The 27,887-nt window shown below is 35.7% G+C and overlaps 1 protein-coding gene across 1 annotated transcript in view; it reads right to left on the minus strand.

Moving 5' to 3' along the window:
- LOC118201817 (flavin-containing monooxygenase 5-like) overlaps nt 1–18,271 on the minus strand; it is a 210,149-nt gene extending 191,878 nt beyond the window's left edge. The window contains exon 1 of the mRNA XM_085810377.1: nt 18,171–18,271. The gene's annotated coding sequence lies outside the window, so the exon portion shown is untranslated. The remainder of the gene's footprint in view (nt 1–18,170) is intronic.
- Between the last annotated feature and the right edge of the window lie 9,616 nt (nt 18,272–27,887).

The following is a 27,887-nucleotide window of genomic DNA, read 5'->3' on the forward strand; positions in this document are numbered from 1 at the left end:
TTTTTTTTCGTGCAGTGTTCCCGTTTAGTTTCTTAACCAAAAATTCGTTGAAGTATTACAAAATATGAAATCTCCACATATAATAAAAGAAAGAGTCTGTCTGTGTGTGTGTCTTTCGTTCGCTCTTTGTGCGTAAGCTAATAAACCCACGGCTACGAAATTGGGTACATAGGTGCATCTAGACAAGAGCCAGTGCACCTCGAAGCGATTTTTTCGAAATTCGAATTAGAATTTTTTTAATTTTATGTTTTGTGACGAAATCGCGTCATTTTGAGACATAATGGGCTATAAGGAAAGCAAGCTTTTACTCTACACACTCCATTTTCACATCGTCATGAAACGTAGGCACTTAGCTATTTTACGAACTTAAAATGAATTTCTTGTTTCAATAAATCGATTCAATACGAATTTATTTAACAAAGGGAGCTTAACACCTTTTCAACAGGAGTTTTTCTAAAAACGTTTATTTTTAAAAATGTACAGTTTATTTTTCTTTGATTTTTCGGACACGTTAAACTTTCATCGTATTTCTTATGTCACTGTTTTTAAGATACTAGCATATTTCATTGTCATTTTTTTATATATATAATACATTTTTATTGATTTTTTTTTATATAATTGTTCCGCAGAGTAAAATTGTGCGCGGAATTTTTTGTTTTTTGAGTTTCTTTCATGTTATTTTTTGCTTATTTCACTGTTTGTATGATATTGAAAAGTTTTGCATGATTTTTTTTTTTTCTTCAACGGAAAGTTGGTTAATTTTTTATTAGAATAATTAATATTTCTATTAAGGGATATAGCTTATTTCATTGTAATTTTTTGCTCTTGAAATTTTAAGATAAAATATCATTAATTTTACTTTGCTTTTAAGAATTTTTGTTTTTTGTATTCTTTTATGTTACTTATTGCTCATTTCACTGTTTTTAAGATATTTAAAAGTTTTGAGTGATTTGTTTTAGGAAACAAAGTTCTTAACCTCCTTTACACCATTTGAGTTCTTAAGATTTTGCAACGGGAAGTTGGTTAATTTATTCATTAGGATTATTAATATTTGTATTAAGGAATATTGCTTATTTCATTGTAATTTTGTTATACGTAATAACTTTTTTTTTATGAAGTTGTTCTGCAGAGTAAAATTCTACGCAGTTTTTAAATTTAACGTTTGGTGTTCCCTTCAGCCATTTTTCCAGTACATTTAAAAGCCAGACGAAAGCTGGTAGCGAAGCTGCTAGTTAGAAATAAATACGAGGCGAATGCTTGTGGTGACAACAATTTGAAAATTGCATAAAAGCGATATTTGCGAAAAGTGAATTTCAGGACTAATAGCACTTCTTGCCCTAATAAAAAGCAAATCATTTTCAAATGTCCGGCGAGTCTTAAAAGGTAAATGAATCGTTTCATATGGAAGTTAACAATTCCAACGTATCATTCAACATTATACAGCAATTCGTGACAAGGAAATCCTTATTCTTTCGTCTATGTCTGAGAAAGCGAATCAACACTCAGTGCTACTTATTCCGTTTCTCGAGGTTAATGATAATTAGAGTGAATGTTCCTTTTAGAGATAATGGGAAATATTCTCAGTATCCTTGCGGTGGCGGATAGGTGGTTGTTTGACCCCCGCGGCCAATTTACGTAAGTGTGCCGGACATTTAGACAAGTTCATCATTGCCCGCGAAGGTACAAAGGTGCCTCAGCATTCATACATGAAAGTGCCCGCACACTTATGAAATTCAGTATTTATCATAAAAGAATGCAACCTCCATCAACACTGAAGTTTACCAGAAAAATATTTAAATCTGATGCTTTGTCCTCAGAAGTGCTCCTACTCGCCAATTTGTCTTGTTAGTCCAAAGAGGCTTTGTCCCTGAAGAACTATTGTTTTCGTTTTGCGATGGTTCACTATAAATGTCAGTTTCACTTTTCAAACTGTTGCCACCCAATGCTAGAGTCCTGCATTTGAAGAAATTAAATAATGAAAAATCTGCATAAATGTACGTATATTTCTCGCACTGTGATAAAGCAATTCAAAACTGGATGGCTCTAGGTAGAGCCATCCAATTTTGAATGACGTCATCCTACTGCGAATATGGGCATCTGGAAGCCCCCATTTGAAAGCTGTTTTATTATCGATTTCATATTTTATAAAACTTTAACGAATTTTTGATTAACAGACTATCAAGATTTTAAAGTGAATGAGTGTGATTATGGCAAAGCCTCGGGGGCTATCTGCCTAAGGAGAGGGATGCCTTCGTGGAGGACTTTCTAAGGGAAACTGGCTCGTATACACGTTACACATGGGGAAAACCACGAAAACGCCCATGCAGCCAGCCCGTTCGCGGGATTCGAACCTCGGACCGAGCTACCAGTGTTCAGCGACTTTACCGCTCGGCCGCTACTGGGCAAACATTTTTAAAGCGACAGATCAAGGATTTTTAAAGCGAGCAATGGCAACGTTGTACAGAAACAGACATTTTTATCTCCAGCGCATAAGTCTCTGTATCGGAAATTCTAAAAATATGCTCAATTTAAAACTATTTTGCGATATTGCTCTTGAACTGAATTTTATGGTTTAAGTGCGAAGAACTTGATATTTAAAAAATAAAAGTAATAAACAAAATGTTGAAAAAAAAACCGCCCCTTTGAACGTAATTTAAAATCTTAAACCTTTCACATTTTTTTTTCATTTTATTTTTGTATGTTTCTTATTTATTAACAAGCTTGGTATGATCGAGGTGACCTATATTAATTATAAGGTTCTCATTAACAACGAGGACCAAATCGTCCTCCAGCCCAATCCATTAAGATTCCCAGAAGTGCTTTTGAGAATCTAAGTGAATAGTCGCCGACTTGCATAAAGTTGTTTGAACGTTTTGTAAGTTAAACATTGCTCATCAAGACATGAGGGTGGCCGCACCTTCATGAAATTCATTTTACACAACAAATAATTCAATAGTCATCAAAATGCCGGGACGTCGGGGTCGAGTTTATATTTCAGGCAATAGTCATAGGCATGCATAAAGGTACAAGTACAGGTACATTGAGCCAAAAAAAAAAAAGGGGGGGCGGAGGACAGCTGTGTTATCTTCCGTCCTACTGGGTCGATTGACAAAATTCAACTTGCGTTTTCCATGTCTCGAAAGCGCGACTTAGGATATGTATTAGATTTTTATATAGCGCCCTTCTAATATAGGTATTTTGGCTCAAAACCGGTCTTTTTCTAATTTTTTCCCCCAATGGCAGATTATGAACAATTACAAATGTAACCCAGTCCATTAATCTACACAAGGCCGGATGTGGTGGTCTCTTTATTATGGAGGCACCTAATAGGTGGGCCACCATCGCCTTTCCTATGAAGGGACGGACAGTTACAACCATGCCTTCCCTTGGATTCGAACCCAGGCCCTTCGGCATCGCAGTCAGCTTCCCTGACCACTACTAGCAATTACTCTTCTGACGCTGGAAGATAGTAGCCATATAGTACATACTTGAGTCGTATCTAACACACATTAGGTTCTAACAATGCCATTTCTAAGCACAGTTCTCTTAGAAATAGACATCGCACCTTCAGTATGGCATTAACTCTTCTTGAAATGGAACATTTATTAACCTGAAAACAGAATAATTGCTCTGCAAAGCCTAGCAGTATGCGCGTTAGAAATATATAAGCTAGTTCAATGTGTCAGCAACAGAGTATGTATGTTCAATATGTAATTTTGTATTTATGCTATGCCAGGTTTTCATACACAAAGTTTGTAGTGTACCTGAATGTTGTACTGTATCTATACATGTTTACATCTTTTATTTATGGTACCTAATTTTTACTAAGGATCACGCGTACCTCAATGTCATGCTTCTTGTAAACTTTAACTATCATGATAACGTATATGTATGGGTGTATATATCAATATGAGAGTATGTATACTTCTATTTGTTTCGGAATATCTATGTAGGTAAGTTTGTATATATCTGTATATGAGTTTGTATTTATATGTATATACATATATTTTGATTGTATTCTTCTTCAAGTGCCTTGTATGCACATGTATATATTTCTTTGTACATTGTTGTACTCAAGTGCCTTGTATGCATATGTATATCTCTTTTTTGCATTTTATGCCCAGGGCTGCGGCCTGGTAGCTAGTGGTTGACTCCCGCCGAGTTGGTAACCAATTCTGCATGCATATATCTATACCTGGGTCGGAAGCCAACTCAGCGGTTTACCTTCCCTGACCACTATACCGACAGGGCGGCTGTCTCTTTCTAAATTGACATACCAATGTTTTTCCATATTTCAATTCTACGACTCAAGTTATGCCAAAATGCCAAGTATTGTAAAAATCGCAAGAGTAGTTTTTTAAAAAATTAGCTCTCAAAAATTTACCTCCTGCATGTTAATTGAATTTGGTACATCTTTATAATTATCTCTTTTTTTTATTAAACTTATTAGATTCTTCCATTCACATTTCGAAATTTAGGTTCATTCCAGTTAAAATTATCCCATTTCTTATGATTTATTTTTAAAATTTGTATTTTTAAAAAATTTTTATAACGTTTTTGAAAAAACATTTGAAATATAACATATAAAATATTTACCACCATCTTAAAGTAGATACAATTCTAAGCATCTCTGTAAAAAATTAAGAGTTTTTTAACTCAAACTTTCCTAAGATATACGTGAATTTGAACATTGGCGTGTTTTGAAACTTGGCATATTTGTTATAAGCGATAATAACGACAAATGTGATTTACGCACTTTGTTAAAATTACTTGAAAATAATAAAAAATGACTTTTTTCCCTGTCATGTACAATGAAAAAAAGGAAAGGAAAATAGGTTGCTATAAATTAACAAGTCCGCCAAGTGAATTATTCTTGGCGCAAACTGAAACAAAATGTGCCAAGATAAATTTTTAAATTTCTCCATAAATTTCTCACCAAAAATTACAGAATTTAATGTCTAGGCATAATTTGAGTCGTAGAAATGAAATATGGAAAAAAATTGGTATGTTATTCCAGAAAAGTTCGATTTCGTATCAAAATACATGTTAGAGCAATGTTATATACAAATCTAATATATATCTTAAGTTGCGTTTTCGAGACATGAAAAAGGAAATTTGAATTTCGTCAATCGGCCCAGTAGAAGGGGGGAATAGAACTGTCCCCTTTTTTCCAGCAGTGTACAGGTAGAAGAAGGTGGGAGACCAAAATTTTACCACTAGTCGTAGAGGCAGACCCATCGCACTAACTGTACAGTTTCACCCCCAATTTTGAGGAAAAGCTCTTTTCTTTACCACCAAATCACTCGAGATGCCTTTCAGGTCGATATTTTGAATGTCCCCATACCACGCAGACACAACACATTTAAAAATATCCAAGCCTTCTCGAGGAACCGAAACCGGAACTGTCGCCACGGCAGTCAGCGTCACTAAGCACTGTACTCTGGTGTGACTGATCAAATTGATGTAGTTTTCTTCTATAAAACTTTTCATCATTGGTATAACTAGTAAAGTTTGTTTGTGAACATTTTAAGGTTTATCCTAAGTTTATAATAGTTATTTTTAAGCTCCTCACTTATCTCTCCTAATTAAAATTCCTTATTAGAATGAGTTTTTAGAACCGCGTTTAATGCAAGTGAGAAAAAGTAGTAATTAAGTAGGAGGTTCCACTGGCTTCGAGAGAGAGAATCAGAATTTCTGAATAGCGCGCGTTTGCTTTTGGCTACGTCTCTCTAAGCCAGTGTTCCCCAACCCCTTTTTGTCCTCCACCTAATTCTCATTGAAATCCTTATGCTTCCCCTAGCATATGCATAATTTTTAATATTCACAAAATTGAAATGTTCACGAAAGAAACTTAAATGTTAGTTTTAGGAAGAAATCTCTAAGTATTACAATATCTCACAGTAGTTCCCTTGCACGGAATATTAAATTATACGCACTTTTTCTTGCATTTCATTTAAACTTATTAGATTGAATTAAATCTACTTCGTCGATAGCGCATAAACCACTATATAGAATAAATACACTCTTTAAAATTCACTATATTTGTGTTCCATAGCGACACTCTAGCCTTAGGTTCCCTTAACAGCGTTACATTTCGTTCAAATTATAATACAAAATGCATATAAATTTATATCGTTTGAAGAATTATCTTGTAATGTTGCGCGCTTCCAACCTGCACGCAACAATAGTGGTGACTGCTATGAACTGGAAAGTATACAAAGTCTTGAGAAGGGTTTAAATCCCTTTTTATTCAACTTTAGAAATTACAGACGCGTGCTCTTGACGCTCACAAACTACGCCGACCCGGCGGTAAAATAAAAATAAGAAACTAAAAAAAGAATATTAACAAGTGACTAACTATGAGGCTCTCTAAACGTAACTAACCTAACCGCGTTCTAACACACCGCTGATAATTCAGCAAACGTCTGAACATTACGTTGAAAGATTTAACTATCTACCGAGGCAAGCACACAGGCCGAAACGCGTGGTTCTTCAATTTCTAACTAGCAACCTCCACGCTCGTGAAACAAGAAAGCACACTTTCGAACTCGTTTCCCTTCTATTTAACTCAGAATACTTCCGCTGACTATTTTTAATACTTTGCGCGTTCTACTAAAATTTACATTCTGGCATTGGCAATTCCAGAAAAGTAATTCTGGAAAGTAAGGCTTGACAGGAAAGATAGTTTAAACTTAAAATAAATTTTAGTTAAAATAAATATAAACCGTACATTTGCCGTTGCCAGAATTTGGTAAACTTGGAAGCAGGTCCTAGAAACGACCTGTTGAAAAGTTTCCACAATTCTGAACTAAAATTTAAGAGCCTCGTTTACATAAAAAAACTGTTTTTTCACAAAAGGTAGAATAAATTTCTGTAAATACTTATTTAACTCTCTCTTCTTACAGCAACCTTTCCTGGAGTTCAGCAATCAATCTGTTCTCTTCCTTCCAGCATCTGGAAGGAATAAGTATCAGTATCTTTCTAAATACATTATAATTTACACTTTCTTGACACTGAATAAGTTTTTGTTTTTGAACGATTTATTTTCCTTACTTACTGCTTAATTCACATTCATTCAAGTATTCAAACATGAATTTAACTTTACCCTGGCTGTCCGCCATGTGTGGTGTCAAACGGGAATATTCGTGTTTTAGTATTGCAACTCTTCCCCTAACCACAATGATTTGTTAGAATTCAACGACCAAATAGACACACCTTACTCGACATTCTACAACTCGATGGGCTACTTTAACATTCTTAAAATTCAAGTGTAGGTGGAGAACCCTACAAAACACATTCATTCTAAATTCCCCCTCATTCATCTTTAGACATGCAGGCTTTCGCTCTAAAGCATGATTTTATCTACAGTTTAATACTTAAATTTGAATGCATTTCTTTTGAGCATTTACTTTTAGCATCTAAAATTTTATGCTTCTAGACTAAATTCTACTTTTACATAACTTTCAAGTATTTACGTATATTTACAAAATTCTAATACATATGACTTTTACAATTTACCATAAAATGAATAAGAAAAAAGTAAATTTTTACTTTACGCATTCTTCGCCAAGCTGGCGGCACTGAAACTAAATTTCTTATTACTACAAGAATACGAAGTTATTTTTATCTTCGGCCAAATTTTGGCTTTAACATAACAGAATTAGTTTCGACCAACAGAAACTGCTTGTTCTTAGATTTTATACTTAAAGAAAATAATACTTTTGCCTTAGCTAAATAAAGTAAAACAAAACTAAGTCTCAAACGAGACAATTGACTTCCGTCAAAACATAGAACTTCGTATTTACGCATAACATTTCGGAAGAAAAGAAAAAAATTTATAGAAGATTTTAACTTATCTTTGAGTTTTCGATGATTGGAACTCCGACATCCTCTTCTGGCAGAACTGCTCCCACGTTACAGATTTCATCGACGTCAGTCGTCTCCTTAGTGTCCTTCGAGTGTCGTCCACGTTGCTTTTTCTTTTTCGCCCTCTGCATGCTGGCCTCTTGGAGTGGTAGTCTCGGGTTGCTGTCTTTTCCGTTTTGCCCCTGGACGGCTGGTCTTGGCGTCCTCCGGTCTGGAATCATGCTTGAATTTCTTCTGTTGGTGGTGGTCTTTTCGTTCCTCCTGCTGTCGTTTCGTTCTCGGGAACGGCGACCTTGTTTGCACCTGACACTGAGGCGTTCTCCTTGATGCAGAATTTCTACTGCGATACGTTGTAAGTGGTGTTTTCCTCTTTACCAAAGCTTCTTTACTTGGCGGCGTTGCTTTCTTGTATTTCTTAAATGCTGCAGTCTTTTTCATATCTTCTTTTCGGTACCGTCGCATGACTTGTAGCAGGGCTAGGTTTCTCTTCAGTTCTCTGCTTCTTGGGTGGTGGAGCGGGTGACGTTACTTCTGGACCTTCTACTTCTTTTACACTTGAGTCCTGCAAGAAACTTTTAAGGATTTCAAAATCACTTTGATTATACCATTTTTTCACCTGGTCGGGACTTGCTTTACAGATTTCCCCTATCTCGTTCTTAAGGTACAATACGACTCCCTTGATTTCCTGAATTACATAGGGGCCTTCAAATTTTGGAGCTAACTTTGCAGTAAAATTGTCTGGGGCACTTGATAAAGAAAATTTCCGCTTCAACACTTTATCCACAAATTTAAAATCTGCTTCACGGCGTTTTCTATCATAATATAATTTTTGTCTATTTCTTGCCGTGTCCGAGCTTTTAACCGCCTGGTCAATAAGTTTTTGCACATCTTTTTGTCTAAATTCTTGCTCTCTTTGTTGCACAAAGAATAATTTATGGAATGGCGTAATTAACTTCCGTCCTAAAAATAATTCCGCTGGAGTTTTTCCCGTATTATCGTGATTTGCCGTTCTTAATGCATAAGAACTCATTTATAGCCATCCCAGCGCTTGTGATGTGTGCTAACATAACTTCGAATTATTTTTACAATGTTTTTATTAACTCTTTCAGCTATGTTTGCCTGTGGTCTATACGGAACCATTTTGATATGGCGTATGCCAAGTCCAGTGCAAATATTTTCAAATATTTGGCTAACGAATTTTTTACCAATATCGCTAATGACTTTTATCGGTGCACCGTATTTTAAAATGTATCTGCGACTGTTTTGGCTGACGCGCGTTTAAGTGGAACAATTTCTCTCCATTTTGAAAAATGATCTACAATTACTAAAAGAAAACGATTTTTATTTAACTCACTCTGGGGGAAAGGACCAAGAAGATCTATGCCTAAAATTTCATTCGGAAATGTAGCGCGAATGCTATTTAAGTACCCGGCCGGGCTGTAATTAATATCATTTATTAACTGACATTGATTGCAGGAACTGACACACGCAGTTACTATTTTGTATATTTGCGGGAAATATACCGCCTCGCGTACCCTTTTTAAAGTCTTTCTGACCCCTAAATGACCCGCTGTTTTCGCGTCGTGTAATTCCTTCAAAATGCTTAATCGAAGCGAGGCTGGGATGACTGGTTTGTACTCGAGATTTTCGTTTGTCGTTTTCGTATAAAATAATAAATTATCTATTATTTCATAGTTTTCTGCTCTATTTCTTATCGCATCGATATCTGTGTGCTCAAAGTTTTCGGGGTCTTCCAAATATGCATAGATACTTCCAAATTCAGGATCAGCTTTCAATTCAGCAATAATTGTTTCTCTAGAATCTAAAATTTTTGAAGTCAACACAGCGCATTTAAGTTCATTTCCTTCATCGTCCAGTTTTATACGAGAAAGTGCGTCAGCTACATTGTTTTCCTTACCCGGTTTATATTTTATTGTGATATTATATTCTTGGAGTTTCAAAGCCCATCTTATTAAACTGGGCGTTCGGTTTTTCCCCGAGTAAAGTCTACTAACAGCCGCATGATCCGAAAAGACTGTTACTGGCGCTTTGCCGAAATAAACTCGAAATTTGTGTACAGCCATTAATACGGCTAATGTTTCTGTCTCTATAGCTGTATAATTCCTTTGTGTAGGGTTCAACGTTTTACTAAAAAATGCCAAAGGATGGCCATTTTGCATGAGAACCGCACCCACAGCATAGTCCGACGCATCTGCTGCAATTTCCAGGTTTTCGTCCCCCTTCGGGAATTTCAAAACAGGGGCATTGATGAGCGCTTCTTTTAACCTTTCAAATGCGGTATTTGCTTCTGCTGTCCCCGTGAATTTACTTTTCTTTCTTTTAATTACTAAAAAGGGTTCAACAATATTAGCAAAATCTTTTATGAATGACGGATAATAAGAACATAACCCAAGGAAAGAAGAAAGTTTCTTGGCGGTGTTGGGAGGTGGGAAATTCTTGATGGCTTTTATTTTTGAATCTTGAGTTTCTATACCCTTTTGCGAAATTTTATAACCCAGATATTTAAGTTCTTTAGTTGCGAACTTGCATTTTGAAGCGTTAATTGTAAGACCGGCCTCTTTTAATAATTTAAAAACTTCTTCTAGGTCTTTAATATGTTGTTCCAACGTACTACTCGTTATAATTATATCATCTAGATAGATTAAAGTCGATTTTCCTAGGACAGGCTTTAGAACAATGTCCATAGCTCTCTGGAATGTTGACGGGGCCCCATACAACCCAAAGGGCATGCGTAAAAATGCATAAGTGCCCGATTTTGTTATAAACGCGGTTTTATGTATGTCTTCGGGTCTCACAGCTATTTGATAGTAGCCAGACGTTAAGTCCAACGAAGTCATGTATCTTGTAGATTTAATCTTTCTAATAATTTCCTCTATAACCGGCGAAGGGTAAACTGGGAATTTAGTAACACTATTAAGTTTCCTGTAATCGATAGCAAACCTCCAAGCCCTTTTATCCGAAGGAGGAATCTCGTTGTTTTTCCTACATAGTACGACTGGAATAGCTTACTCACTATTTATGGGCGTTATTATTTGGTTCTTTAACATTTACTGAATATGTTCTTCTATGATTTGCTCTTTCTGTTTATCATAGCGATAAGGTTCAGTCCTACAAGGTTTGTCGGCAGTTAACTGTATCTCATGCGTAACTATTTGACAACTACCAGGTCGTTCTGAAAACAAGTTTGAAAAAGTATTCACCACTTGCTGGATGGCTTGGCTTTCATCGTCATTCAAATGGCTGAGGTCGACTTGTGGTTGTTCCACTGGTTCCACCACCCTCCGATCCATCTCCAGCACGATAGAACTTTCATGAAAATTCAGTTTGGCCTTCGCGGCTTTTAAAAACTCCATACCTAAAATAAGTGGACTTTGCAAATTTTTTACTACAAAAATTAATACTTATGGGCTTTCATTTTGAATCTGTATCTTTAAAGATAGTTTTCCGATACATTGACAAGTTCGTCCTTGCGCTGTTATGATTTCTGTGTTTTTATTTTTAAATAATCGTAACCTATTAAAGTTCTTCTTAAAAAAAAATATCACTCATAAAATTACCTTCTGCTCCTGTATCGATGAGGGCTTCTACTGGTACATCGCCAACCAAAACTTGTATAATTGGTAATTGCGAATTTTTTACGATGACCGTATTTAAGTATCTTTTTCAGGGTTTTTTCAAAACTTCCGGGGTCTGGACAATCGCTTTCACAGGCCCCTCTATTCGTTTAAAACTTTCCTTTCAACTTCTGCCTTCTGGGTACGCGGACGGTTGTTTTCAAATTTCCTTTTTGGGCCTTGACCTTCGAGCTTCGATGATTTAGCTTGATAGCTCTTTCCCCCATAAGAGCGGTTTGCATTTCTGGTCTGCTCATTTGAAGATTGCCTTCGGATAGTTTGAGAATACGATGCCCCTCTAGCTTTTTCCGCTATTCTGCGATTTTGGAACTTGACCGCCAATTCGAAGAGCTCCTGCAATGTGCTTGGGTTTCTAATTTCAAAGTAATCTTGAACCGCAGGTAGCAATCTTCGTAAGATTATTTCAATAACCTCCGCGTCGGGTTTCTTCCCATACAGCATATCCGTCAGCTTAATTTTTCGCAGAATAAAGTCCGTCAACTCTTCTATATTCCGTTGATAAAAAATATATAGTTCGGCTTCTAGCCTTGCTCGATCTTTTACTATGGGGAAGGCCTTTAATAACGATTTTTTGAAATTTTCAAATGTATATGTTTGGCCTCCGAATTCCCCTAATAAAAATTTGCCTATATTCTTCCACCATAGCGCGGCCTGTCCTCTTAGTGCAGATGTGGCGATGGCAACTTTTTGTCTTTCAGGCACAGGGTAGAGCTGGAAGTGATTTTCGAGGCTTTCTAGAAATATCGCAACCGAATTTTTTCCGTCGAAATTTACGTTTGGCTTGATTGACGCTCTCATCGTCTGGACCAGGTATCCAAATCCTTCCAATTGGCTTGCCATTTCTTGTTTTTTTCCAGCAGCTTCCATCCAATTTTCGGCCATTTCAGTTCGACAAGTGCTCGGGCGCCAATGTAATGTTGCGCGCTTCCAACCTGCACGCAAAAATAGTGGTGATTGCTATGAACTGGAAAGTATACAAAGTCTTGAGAAGGGTTTAAATCTCTTTTTATTCAACTTTAGAAATTACAGATGCGTGCTCTTGACGCTCACAAACTACGCCGACCCGGCGGTGAAATAAAAATAAGAAACTAAAAAAAAAGAATACTAACAAGTGACTAACTACGAGGCTCTCTAAACGTAACGAGCACTCCTGCACCACGGTAACGGTGTCGTTCAATGATGTTTTCTGGGTGGTAACGGGTACCTGAAGCTCTCCATATGAATGTCCGGCGAGAATCAGACTGCAAGCTAAACCTGAACTCGTCAGAAAACATCACACAAGCCCACTGTTGCGGTGTGCACAATGCATGCTCTTTACTCCAGGCTAACCGCAGGCGACAGTGAGTTGCAACAAGTGGAACGCATCTGACAGGTCTACGAGCATATAGACCAATCTGCCCTAAGCGTCTGTACACGGTCTGCCTTGAAATTGTCGTACCAATGGCTGAAGATAGCTGACGAGACAGGTCTGAGGCTGTGCTCCGCCTGTTTCTTTTGGCAGTAACTACCAAATACCGGTCCTCATTCGGCGTTGTAACTCTGGGGCGACCTGTGCTGTAACGTCTACTCACATTACCATCATCTTGGAATCGTTGCCAAAGGCTGGAGATGACACTCTGGGCAATTTCAAGTTCGTCTGAAACTTCCAGTTGGGTACGCCCACCTTCCAGACGGCCGATAATTCTACCGCGTAAAAAATCATCCAAATGCGTCATTTGTGTCATAACTATTCGGTTATTGCACTAAACTGCTTATAAAGCGTCTGCGAACAATTTTACTTCTTTGCCTGTATTCCTTATATATCACTCTCTTACACTCTCGTCATTTTGACGTACCATCGGTGTCATCTGGTTACTTCCCGAAATTTGCATATGATTCTTGAAGATGTGAGTAGTGATTTTACAGGTGATATATTTATTTTAGAGTTCGATTTCCGCGTGACTCCGAATTATCCTTAATTTATGGACATGAGTGTAATTTATAATTCTACCAACATTAGCTATTTAAATGGCAAATCTGTAACAATATATTTAAAATGCCCCGTAATTTAAAAACGTTTTTACGTATACATCACTTATTATTCTTTTTTTGGGGGGGATAAGAAGTGAAATTTCGGAAAATTTCGATTTTGAAGAAAATTTGGAAATTTGAATGTTATTTGTCCCCTTAAACTCTGAAGTCAAATTATTAATAAAAACACGTTGGGAGACACTGCTCTAATCTGTTACTACTCTCGGCCGTATTACGCGCCCTTGATAGCTTCGGTAGCTAATTCGATATTTAGGTGGCAACTAGTTGAGATTTGTGTTAGCTTCGACTAAATCTCTTAGCTAGTCTTTAGCTAAATTCTTATTTGTTATACTTTTGAGTTCAAGCCCAGGGGGAAGCTTTGCTGTACGTCCTGAGGAAGGGACCGTCTGCACACCTTTAGCTTGAGCAATAAAGAGTAAGCCTTCTTGAGTATATGTTTCTATTTATGAACTTAAGCGATTATTCGCTTAGCTGTTCCCGGCGAACACGTTGTTGATTTTTCATCTCTCCTGCTTCGAAATAACCTAATGTCTCTACAGTGGCGCCCGAAATAAAAGCGTGGATGTGTCTCCACACTCAGGATTTAGCGATAGGGTCATTTAAAATCCCACCCGCCCTTTAAAATGGAGAGTATACAAAGTATTTCTCCCGCCTTCCTAGTGTGGCGGTCTGCACGCTGGGCGCGTATTCCAGAGGTCCGTGGTTGGATTCCCGGCGAAGGCGTTGCTCCGTTTTCATCTGTCTTGCTTCGAAATTACCTAATGTGTCTACAACCTCTACTTTTAGTCAGATAAAAGCGTTATGACGTAGACTTGTAGAAAATTATCGTTTGCTGGCCGCCTAGTAACGTTTTTATTTAGATCAAAGCTTATTTGAAGACTGCATTCACAACGTCCTCCCACTTCCCTAAATTTTGCTGCCATAGCAACATATTCGCGTATATTGAACAAGACCTATATTTCGTGGTCATTTCATTAAAAATATTTGTTACAGACAAAAAGTTGATGTAAACAGTGACCCTTTGATATAGTTCAAAATTTTCCGACGAACTCTTCGCTTTGGAATCGATGACTGTTATTTTATCTGTGTAACGTGTAATTTACGGTCCTTTTTGTTCTATTTTTATGTAACCTGTTTCTATAACATTTCGAAAAATTGATTGAATATTACCAATTGACCGTGTGTTACGCACGAAGTGCTCTAGGCTGATTCGATTCTAAGCCAAGAGCAAATGAGATCTTCTTCTCGAGTCACGAAAATCGTTTACTTTTTTTTCATCATATTTCACACATTAAAAGAGGTGATGTGCTGAAAATAAAAGTTATGTATGTGGGGGGAAAGGGGCAACCCTTGCATCTTCAAATGTCCATTAACAAAAAACTATCACTTGAAACTTCCTGAGACTAACAAATATCAGTGCTTGCCAATGGATTTAAAAATCAAACAATTAAGAAGAACAATAGAACTCTCAGTTACATTCCTCGCTAGTAGAGGAGAAGATTGTGCAATACAAGATAAGCAAATAATAACACACAAAAACTTTCAAAAATTTGAAAAATTATAATAAAACATTATACAATAAAATATAAATACCTAAAAAGTTTCAGCTTTTAAGTTATGGCCAAAGGGGCGTTTTTTTAACGTTTTGTGTGTTACCTTTATTTATTACATATCATGTTCTACGCACTTAAACCACAAAATTAACTTCAACAATAATATCGCAAAATAATTTTTAAATCAGCATATCTTTCGAACTTCCGATGCACAGTCTCACGCTCTAGAGATAAAAATGCTATTTTTTTCCCTCGTACAGTGTTGCCATTGCTCGCCTTGTAATCGTGGAATTTGTTAATCAAAAACACTAAAGTTTTACAAAATATAAACCAGGTAATAAAACAACTTCCAAATTTGGGCGTCCAGTTGTTTTATCACAATGTGAGAAACATCCATACATTAATGCAGATTCTTCAGTATTTAATTTCTTTAAATATAATACAGGGCTCTAATATTGGGTGGCAACAATATGAAAAAGTAGACCTACATTTATAGTGAACCAACGCAAAATGCCAAAACGATATTTATAGTCCTTCTGGGCAATTTTTTTTAAATCAATAAAAATATCAGATGTATAAAAAATTTCAATGAAATAAGCAATATTACTTAATACGAATATTAATCATCCTAATAAATACATTAACCATTTTCCCGTTGCAAAATCTTAAGAATTCAAATTTAAAGTTAAGAAATTTGTTAACTTGAAATTTGAATTTTAAATTTAAGAAATTTGTTTTCTAAAAAAAATCATACAGAACTTTTTATATGATTAAAATTATACTAAACATAATTAAATATATTAAACATAATTAATTATATTAAACATAATAATTAAAACATAAACATCGTGAAAAAGGTCGACGTCCACTCCCCCCCCCTAAAAAATAGTTAAAAGTCAGAGATATTAATTAAAAATTCTTTAAACACTAATTTTCGCTCTCATTTTCCCAAGTGGCAACAGTACTGATATCAGCAACAATGACCACAGTGGATATATCAGCATCCAAGAGAAACATTAAATTTAAAAACTACACAGAATTATCGCCTTCATTTTTTCCAAGTGGCAACAGTCAGCAGTCTAGTATACAATTAAATGAAAAACTGTTGCCAAAACCACGTTTCTAAAAGAGCGAAACTATTAAAATGATGTGATAAAATCGAAAAGACGAAATAAATAAAAAGAATCTGAAAGGTTTCAAATTTAAAATTACGTCCAAAGGGGAGTCTTTTTAACGTTTTGTGTGTCATCTTTATTTATTAAATATCATGTTTAAACCATAAAATTCAGCTCAATAGCAAAGTTGCAAAATAATTTTAAAATGATAACGTGTATACGAGCCAGTTTCCCTTTGAAAGTCCTCCACGAAGGCATCCCTTCCCTTAGGCAGATAGCCCTCGAAGCTTTGCCATAATCACACACACACACACACTCGTAATTTTAAAATGAGCCTATCTTTAGAATTTTCGATACACAGTTCCGCGCGCAAGAGATAAAAGGTTCCCGTCCCCCGTAGAATGTTGCCATTGCTCGCTTTTAAATCGTTTAGATTGTTACTCAAAAATTCGTTAAAGTTTTACAAAATATGAAATTGATCATAAGACAAATTCCAAATTTGGTCCTCCACATGCCCATATTCGTAGGAGGATTACGTCATTCAAAATTCGATGGCTTTGTGTACTGTTGTTTTATCACATTTATGCAGATTTTTCCTTATTTAATTTCTTCAAATATAATACATGACTTTAACATATGGTGGCAACAGTTTGAAAAGTGATTCGCCGTTTATAGTGATTCAACGCAAAATCGCAAAAAGAAAACAATAGTTCTTCAGGGATTCAAAGCCTTTTTGGACTAAAAATCTGGTTCGAATTTTGAAAAATCGCTTCGAGGGGCATTGGCTCTTGTCTAGATGCACCGATATACCAAATTTCGTATGCCTGGGTCTATTAGCTTACGCGCAGCACGAACGAAAGACACACAGACTGTTTCCTTTATTATGTGTTATGGATTTGGTATTTAAATAGCTAATGTTAGTTGAATTATAAATTAAATTGTTTTAATCCCCGTGCATTGCAGCGCGGGACGAATATTAAAAGAAAGCTAAGCCGGAAAATTGAAAATACAAGAGCGCGTGCTTTTTAACATTTAATAAATATCTCTTTTTGATTTCGAGAAAGTTCCAGAAAGTTCTCGCACGCGATTTAAAAATCTTATAAAAAGGAGGAAAACCTCTCAATTCAGTTAGTCAGTGATTTTAGTTAGCTTATTGTTGTTTTAAGAGTTTGTTTAGAAAACTGCTCTTGTTGATTGTAGCGAATTCTGAGATTAGCTTTGTTTTACCTGTTTTGAATTAACTTTTGTTGAACTTTTGAGTAGTTGAAAGATAGCTACTGTGAGATATTGTAATACTGAAAGAATATCTGAGGGAATTTAAGCATTTTTATTGTGATAATAATAAAATTTTGTCCATTTTTCATCGGACTTGTGCATTTAATTCAAACGAGCCCGTACGCACGCAACAATATGTAGAGATGTAAAAATAACGTAATTATGTCTTGCATTTATGTAGTAACCACTAATGATATAATGTTGCCTATGACATTGCTTAGGCAGATTATGATAGTGAGCTACTTTCGGTGAAATTCAATAAGCGAGCCAATTATTTTGTAATTTGCAGCGTCCAAAGGTTCCCCTCTTCGCGGCACAATCATTCTGTTTTCGCAATCTTAGCGAATCTTAACGAAAATTGACCCCGATACATTCGATTTGAGTACATCGCATACGCACATACTAGATCCAATAAGGTCTTCCACCCAATAGCGATCCTATTACGAGGTTTCTCGACGCCAGAGGGCGCGAAAGCTTTAACTTACACATTCATGTTACCAGAATCTAGATCAGGTTCATTGAAACTTTTATTATTATGGGGATTTTTCAGCGAAATGGAAGTGCTTTGGACAGACAGGAAAGTTTAGCAAATATCTTCTGCTCAGCTAATGATTTTCTTTCTATCAGCTATTATAAACCATATTATCAGAACAAATAAATTATTAAAAACTTACTTCGTGCTTAAGTAACTTCGTTTGAAGGCGAGGATAACCAAGCCTTTTCTTGAATCGACCACTTTAAAAGGAATGGATTTTCTTCATCATTACATTTTCCTCTATAATATACATTATAAAATATTATCATAATACAAATAACTGCACGTAAATAACATAAAGATAACAATTAGACTAACAATAGGAACAAAAGTTTGAAAAAAAATTAAGGTTTCAGATATTAACAATCGCGCGAAAGGGGCACTTTTATAATTTAAGTAGCCTCTAGGAAGTCAGCCTTTGTCTGGCTTTTAAATATACCGTATATAATAGTGCCTTAAAGAAACACCAAACATTAAATTTAAAAAGTGCACAGTTTTACTCTGCAGAACAACTTTACCGAAAAATAAACAAAACAAATTTGAAAGGTTTCAGAATTTATATTACGTTTAAAGGGCCGTTTTAATTAACGTTTTCTGTGTTACCTGTATTTATTAAATATTATGTTCTTCGTTCTTAAACCATAAAATTCAGTTGAACAGCAATACTGCAAAATAATTTTAAATTTAGCATATTTTTAGAAACTATGATACACAGTCTCGCGTACAGGAGATAACGAGTTTTTTTCCCCGCATAGATTGTTGCCATTGCTCGCTTTTAAATCGTTCAGTTTGCTACTCAAAAATTCGTTGAAGTTCTACAAAATACGAAATCGATAATAAAACAAATTCCAAATTTGAGCTTCCAGATGTCCATATTCGGGTGGAACCGTATGTTATTCAAAATTGGATGGCTCTAGGTACCGTTGTTTTATCATAATGCGAGAAACATATATGCATTTATATAGATTCAATATTTAATTTCTTTAACTATTACACAGTGCTCTAATGTTTGGTAGCAACAATTTGAAAAGTGAACCAACGAAAAATGACAAAACGGAATTAATAGCTCTTCTGGGCAAATTGCCACTTTCTACTAATAATGTATATATAATAAGCGAAATAAAGTATAACAAAATAATGTGCATATAAACTCTACATATAATAAAAGAAAGAGTCTGTCTGTGTGCGCATCAGTGTGCCTTTCGTTCGCGCTGCATGTAAGCTAATAGACCCACGGCTACGAAATTCGGTACATAGGTGGATCTAGACAAGAGCCAGTGCACCTCGAAGCGATTTTTTCGAAATTCAAATTAGAATTTTTTTTATTTTATGCTTTGTGACGAAATCGCGTCATTTTGAGACATAATGGGCTGTAGGAAAGGGAGATTTTACTCTACACTCTCCATTTTCACATCGTCATGAAACGTAGGCACTTAGCTATTTTACGAACTTAAAATTAATTTCGTGTTTCAATAAATCGATTAAATACGAGTTTATTTTAGAAAGTGAGCTTAACACCTTTTCAACGGAATTTTTTCTAAAAACGTTTATTTTTAAAAATGTACAGTTCATTTTTCTTTGCTTTTTGGACACGTTAAACTTTCATCCTTGCGACTGCTTTTACAAAAAGAATTTTGGAAAAAAGATAATATTTTGTTATTTTTAAAAAAATTTTTAAATGAAGCTACCGGGTACACTTCTCACATCTCGCATCTTTAAAAATATGATTTTGGCAGCGATTTTCTTGTCTTATTGTTGTTGATAGATTTTTGACGAAATCGCCTCATTTTGAATAGTTTTATTCTTTTAAAATATGGGTTTGGCAACAATTTTTCATCGTATTTCTTATGTCACTGTTTCTAAGAGATTGGCATACTTCATTGTCATTTTTATTTTCTTCTACGAAGTTAAAAAGGAAGTATTGTAATCGCGAAAAGTTTCTGGCAGCATATTTCAACGAAAATATCCATTTTGACCACTATCTAATGCAATTTAACGATGTTTTTGAGGGATATCTGTACGTAAGGACAGAATAAAAGAATCGTTTCCTCCAAAAAAATTATAAAACTGCTTTAAAATTAATTCTGAAGAGAATTTTTCGTGGCGTCTGTACGGACGTACGTACGTACGTATCTCGCATAACTCAAAAACGAGTAGCCTCAGAACGTTGAAATTTTGTATATAGGACTGCTATAATATGTAGATGTGCACCTCGTATTCTGGTTGCAATCGGCTGCATCAAACGTATATAAATATATTTATATATATATCCAGTCTGTTACCCCGCTCAGTGATCTCAGTTTGTTTACTCTTATATGCTTTTAAATTGTAAATTTTTTGCTTTAAAAATGATTGAGTTATGTTGTTTTTATCTTCCGGTTAAGGTTTTTATGCCGTTAGTAAATCTGCATGCAATATTTTTAGAATTATCAACAATTTTAAAGTCGTTTAAGTGCCGCTAAGCCTTTTTTTTTATGGCGGTCATTGATCGTTTACATTTGAAACAGCAGACCAGTGAATTTGTTGCCGATCTAGAGAAACTTAGCTTCGCAACAACAAAGATAACGCCTTCATTTATTATTGCCAATTAAATCATGCTTAATCTTTTCTGGAATTTTTTTCGAGGAAATAAGTGTTTAAGATTTACTTCGTAATTTTTAATCTAGATATTTTGAGTTTTTATGTATTTTTGCCTTCTCTCGAAGTGAGAACTGAATTAATTGAATGAGAAATACGCAATCGTCTGTGAAAAATTGTTTCTTTTTTGTTTTGTTTGCTTAATTTTTTGTATACATGATTCTAGTTTTATTATAGTATTTGAGTAGAACATGCGGCAACGATTAAATAATTATATTCTTTAAATGATATAAATTTTGTGCATTATGAATTATAATATGAACGAAATATAATACTGTTAAGTGAATCTAGCGCCAGAGTGTCGCTATGGTAAACAAATACTAGAGTGCATTTTAAAGAATGCATTTTTTTATTGCGATTTATGCGCTGTCGGCGAAGTAGATTTAATTCAATCCAATAAGTTTAAATGAAATGCAAGAAAAAATGCGTATAATTTAATATTCCGCACAAGGAAGTCATGTGGTGTACACATCAGATTTTTTATATATATATTATACATTTTTATTGATTTTTTTATAAAGTTGTTCTGCAGAGTAAAGTTCTGCGCGAAATGTTTTGTTTTTTGAGTTTCTTTCATGTTACTTTTTGCTTATTTCACTATTTAAGCCATTGAAAAATTTTGCGTGATTTTTTTTCTTCAACGGAAAGTTGGTTAATTTTTAGTAGAATAATTAATATTTGTATTAAGGGATATAGCTTATTTCATTGTAATTTTTTTCTCTTGAAAATATAAGATAAAATATCATTAATTATACTTTTTTTCAGAATTTTTTGTTTTTTGTATTCTTTTATGTTATATATTGCTCGTTTCACTGCCTTTAAGATATTGAAAAGCTTTGAGTGATTTTTTTAGGAAACAAATTTTTGAACCTCCTTTATACCATTTGAGTTCTTAAGATTTTGGCAAAGGGAAGTTGGTTAATTTATTAGGATAATTTATATTTGTATTAAGGGATATTGCTTATTTCATTGTAATATTGATATACGTAATAACCTTTTTTAGGAAAATGTTCTGCAGAGTAAAATTCTAAACAGTATTTAAATTTAAGGTTTGGTGTTCCCTTCAGACATTTTTCCGGTACATTTAAAAGCCAGACGAAGGCTTACAAAGCTGCTAGTAATAAATGTAACGAAAGTATAACGAAATAAAAACACCAGAAAAGCGAACGAAAATGCATCCGAATAAAAACGAAATAAAAACACCTGAAAAGCGAACGAAAATGCATCCGAATAAAAAAAAAAAGTATCAGTTTACCAATGGGTGGGAAAAGTACGAGAAGCGAGTGCAGTAGTTTTAATTTTGATATTTTGTTCTTAATTCTCATTTGCTTTTTCCTTAAAATGACTCATTCGCTTTCTGTCTAAATTACGGAAGTAACTTAGGCAAAGTTACGTATTTTTCTCAACTAAAAATTACAAAATAACGACAAAAGACATAAAAATTTTAATGACACCAGTTAGGGTAATTTTGTAGGTGCAGCAAGTAATTATTAGTAATAATGATGTGAACTGCATTTGTGACTATTCAGTTGCATAGTTTGTACTTCCTTGTACGAAGTAAAAGGAACGACGAAAATATCCATTTTCACCACTATCTAATGCAATTTAACGATGTTTATGCATGACATCTGCAGGTGAGGGCAGACCAAAGGACTCTTTTTTCCCCACAAGAATATAAAACTGAAATATTTATATATATATATACACACACACCTCAGCTGACTGAGCTCAGTTTTCTTCTCTTATAGGTTGGTAAATTGTGCCTTTTTTGCTTTAAAAATGATTGACTTATATTCTTCTTATCTTCCGGTTAAGGTTTTTATGCTTTTAGTTAACTTCCACGCAATAGTTGTAGAATTATCAACAATTTAAAAGTTGTTTAAGGTGCGCCTAAGCATTTTTTTTTTTAAACCATAGCAACTATATTTGTTAACATTTGAAACTTAGCAGAATAAGGGCTTTGTTGCCAATCTAAAGATACTAAGCTTCGCATCGACAAAGATAACCCTTTTTATTATTGTGAAATAAATCATGTTTATTCCATTTTGGAATTATCACTTAAATTGTTAAATTACCCCATATGTTGACTCAGCATAGCGTCCACAACAAATTAAGTCAGTTTCTACGACTTCGTTGTCTTTTTCCTGAGACCAAAAGTAAACTTTCAGTTTTGCCCACCGAAAAATCTGCCTTCTTGCACGCTGGCCCAATTGCTTGTTTTTGCGTAGAAACTGCAATTTTAATTGTAAAAAAATTTTTAATTATTCTAACCTTTTAATGCAAAAGAAATTTGTTTGGTGGTTTATGTTTTTCTATATCTTTCAATTTTTAATCTACATATTTTTATTTTGAGTTTACATTTATTATTTTATTTTGAGTTTATAGTTTATATTTTTATTTTGAGTCTACATATTTAATATTTTGAGTTTTTATTTATTTTTGCCTTCTCGCGAAGTGAGAACTGAATTAACCCTTTGCGGCACAGTGTGTCCGGTCTGGACATACCTAAAAAATTCTTTCTGTACGCACAGAAAAATTGGATGAAAAAGGATTTATGGGTTACTATAGGTTACTCTGAACCTTCTTTATTTATAATAGATGGCAGCTCAACACAAACCAAACCATATATTTTAGCCATGTTTAGTTTTTTAAGACCCTCATTTTTCAAAGAAATCTCCCAGATTTTTTTAGGGTATAAAAGAAATTGTTTGAAAAGAAATTTCTATGTTACTTTTTGGCTGTATGCTAATCTCCTTATTCTATATTAGTTTTAAACTTTTACCTTGAAATCCTGCCTAAAATCAAATGGCGAACCCTAGGCGTGCCCAGACCGGGCTTACCGATGATCTAGGACAACTGAGAGTGTGTATTCTTTGTTTCTCGGCATCTCATCGGTCAGTTCATGGACAACGATGCTCGTTTCAGCACTCTTTTCGAAGCCCTATTCAATCAGTGTGCCCACTTTGGGCACACCCACAGAATTAAACGATAAGTGCTATCTTCACAAAATTTTACTTGTGTACTCCTCTAGGCCTAACTAGACTGCCTACCTTTTTTTTAAATCAAAACTCGAACTTTAAAATGTAGCGTCCCGGAAAGGGTTAATTGAATGAGAAATCTATCTCTAATGAAATTCGAGGAAATAAGTTTAAATGAAAAACAGCAAAAAATGCGTATAATTTAATATTCCATACAAAGTAAGTCATGTGGTGTACACATCAGATTTTATAAATAATAACATAGATTCAATTTGAAAGAAAAATTTAATATGCTACTTTTTGTCGGATGCCGAAAAAGTAGCATATTAAATCTACTAGCAATACCAGTGCAAGATAAAAATATTTCATTTCAGAAAGAGGCAACACACTACATTTAAATCGCTAAATTCGTCCACTGAATTTGAAAGACAAATATCAGACGACTTGGCAAGTGACCATACATACCTTTAAATCGTTGCGATTTTTTATTACGTTTGAAACATAAGTATTTTGCACTTTGCCGAGAGGCAAGACGTATTGCTTTTAAATCGTTGAGCTTTTAATTCAAAAATTTAGAAGATTCGCACAAAATATGAAATGAATAAGAAACAAAGTCGAAATTCGACTATGTTTTCCACACGTCCAGGTGGGGGATTATGCGTGTTCAAGACAGAGTGGCTTTAGATGCCGCTGCGTACATACATAGAAGTTCCACATTATTTTATAACTAGCGAAAGTACCCGATGCCAATTAAGTTACATTTAGAGTAATTAACAACAGAGAGAACGATACCGCTGTAATCATTTTCTAATAACGACGCAAAAATACGATTCATAGTCATACATTTTTTCCTCTGATGCGATATGGAACCCACATAACAAATTTTGATAGAAAAATAAACTAATTCTCTCTCATTTATCACCAACAATGAAACGCAGTTTTTAATGATTTTCGTCTTTCTAATCAAATGCTAGTAAAAGCTCAAATTCCATACAATATTTCACCTATATTCAATTTTAGTCGGTTAAATGTGGCAAAGAATTGATCAGAAATCAATAACGCGAACAAACACATATTCTTTATACAGGGTGTTTCATAAATCATGGGACAAACTTGGAGGGGTGGTGAAGCGTACTAAAAATGCATTTTTTTATAGGAATATAGGGTCTAAAGTGGCGGGTTAAGGCAGGAAAGGAAAAGAAAAGTCACGAGAGGAAAATGTGTTTATGTACAAAATCAACGCAAAGTGCTTCTTTGCAGCAATACAGTATTCACAATAAATGTTCAAAATTGCGACCACTAACAGTAATACATGCTTGGTAACGTCCCAGAAAGGAATGACGGACATTTGTAAAAACGACAGGCATTTCGGGCACGCTTGCAGCTGAAATGGATAGTCGTGCAACGAGGTCCTCCAGTGAGTCAGTCTCATAAATGGTGCTCTTCAGATGTCCCCATAAAAAAATCCAAGCTGGATAAATCTGGCGAACGGGTGACCATCGAACGGGTCCACCACGGCCAATCTATCGGCCCGGAAATGTACCATCCAAGTAACTGCGGACCCGTACGTGGTTATGGGCTGGTGCACCATCATGCTGGAACCACATGCGATTACCAACGACAGCCGGACCATCCTGACCTTGCAGAAAAATATGATAACATAAGCCATTTGTACGTGCGTGTAAGAGGTATGGGCCTATGAGGTAGTCGTTAACAATATTCGCCCACACATTCACGGAGAAGCGGGTTTGGAATGTATGTGGACGTGTGCCGTGGGGATTATGAGTTGCCCACACGTGCATGTTGTGGCTATTGAAGATGTGAGAAAGTTGCCTCGTCCGTGAATAGCACATCCGATGGGAAAATCCGCCTGCGCCGCACACTGCTGCAAGAACCAATGACAGAAATTAACTCGAAGAGGGTAATCTGTCTCTTACAAGGCTTGGACTTTCTTCAAATGGAATGGGTGCAAACCATTTTCATATAATACCCTCCAAACGGTGGAAAGACTCAGCTGCAGATGACGTGCAATAGCTCTTGTACTTGTCTGAGGTGATTCATGCACAATGTTCAAGATGGATTCTTCAATGCGAGGTTGTCCTGCACTTCTTCTTCCACTCCTAGTGTCAGAGGTGGCTTCGAATGGGCCGTTTTCACACAGAGACCGATGCAACCTCTCGAACATTGTGTGCTTCGGCATACGCCTGTTCGGAAACCGTTCCTGGTACAAACGTAGCGCTGCTTTGCCGTTCCCATTAGCAGCACCATACATGAGATTCATGTCCGATTTTTTTCCTGTGCGTAAACTCACTGATCACGCTCGACATCAGAGTTGCGAATGATCCTCTGATGCATCGGATCGTGGTTTGTCCGGCTCACTACCACCCTCTACCGCTGCATTGCTAGCCAATCACAGCTGTAGTTCCTATTACTATTACAGTTCCCTTTTTTGAACATTTATTGTGAATACTGCATTGCTGCAAAGAAGCACTTGATTTTGTACATAAACACATTTTTCTCTCGTGTAGTTTTTTTGCGTTCCTGTCTTAACCAGTCCCTTTAGACCCTACATTCCTATACAAAAAAAAAAAAAAAAAAAAAAAAAAATGCATGTTTTACCAAGTTTGTCCCATGATCTATGAAACACCCGGTATATATATATATATATATATATACAGAGAGAGAGAGAGACTTCGTAAAACTTACACATTTCTGATTAACAAACTCTGCCATTTCAAGGCGAGCAGTAGCAACACTTTTAGAAATAAAGCAATTTTATCTCCAACACGCAAGGCTGTTGCCACTCGGAAAAATAAGTGCGAAAATTCTCGGCTGATTAAAAAAAATCAGCCGATATAAAAAAGTATCTCGGCTGATTAAAATAATACGAAGATAGGAACAGTCGACATGACTTCCCACAAGTTCTTAGGAATCCGAAATAATGTTTTAATGGTTGAAGATGCTATTTTTATTTCATAATAATGTTTAAACAACTGCAGTGGATGACCGATATATCGTCCTGCAGGCGAAAAGAGCCCGAAACTAGTCCACAAGCGCCATAGCTCAGAAATTGTACACAGCAACGGGGCGGCAAATGTCGCGGTTTACTGTGTTCAGACACCTTCACAAAGGGGGCCTATTCGCCCGCAGTCATGAACTCTGCATCCCTTTGAAAGTTGGCCATCGGAGCTACCGTTTAGAGTGGTGCAAGGAGCAACACGACTCCGTAAAGAAGACACGACTCCATTGATGCAACATCTCATCAATGGAGTCGTGTCTTCTTTACGGATGAGAGTCGTTTTAGTGCCATAAACGATTCTCAACGCCAACTGATTTGGAGAGAGGTCAGGACATGGTTTCATTCCAGTAACATCCTGGAAAGAGATCATTATGGTGGTCCTGGAGTTCTCGTCTGGGGAGGCATTATGCTGAACTGGCGGACAGATCTCCACGTTTTCGAAAGAAGTTCTGTAACCGGAGATCGCTATTATCAAGAGGTGATCCTTCCCCATGTGCATCTGTTCCGAGGTGCCACTGGAGCAGACTTTGTTTCTATGTCTGAGAATGCACGGCCACACCGGATTCCTGCTATTCAGAAGCTACTGGAAAGTAAAGATATCACTCGAATGGATTGGCCAGCGTTTTCCCCTGATTTAAATCCCATAGAACATATGTGGTATGCTTTGGGAATACGCCTTGCGGCACGATTACATCCTCCGGGTAACACCTAACAACTGAAACAGTTGCTGATTGAGGAATGGGCACTCTTACCTCAAGATCTGTTAGACAATCTGGTGCTGACTATGGAGAGATGTCGCGAAGCAACCATTGCAGTAAGGGTCATAGCATAGTCCATATAATAGTCATAACATAGTCCATATAAAGGAACATCTGTTTGTTGTTCTTCCTCTTATACAGACAATCAAGTGTAACGATACTATGATTTCAATAAAGCCTTTTTTTTTTTTTTTTTTTTTTTTTTTTTGGTTGATTCCATACTGTAAGCATTGTCTTCATTTTTGCGCAGCTGTACTTTCGTCACCGTTTAAATGTTAAATGCTCTCTCTTATATCTGAACTTTATGTCTCTCCGATGATTTCTGTTGGAGTTATGGCAAAAAGGACACCTGTTGCTTACGTTTTGCATACCAGTGTAATAGCAGCTTCGCTGCCAGCCTTCGTCTGGCTTTTAAATGTACCAAAAAAATGGTTGAAAGGAACACCAAACGTTAAATTTAAAAA

The sequence above is a fragment of the Stegodyphus dumicola genome, chromosome 2 (assembly GCF_044657685.1).
Source record: "Stegodyphus dumicola isolate Sdum_Otavi_A_Nest chromosome 2, ASM4465768v1".
NCBI lineage: Eukaryota > Metazoa > Arthropoda > Arachnida > Araneae > Eresidae > Stegodyphus > Stegodyphus dumicola.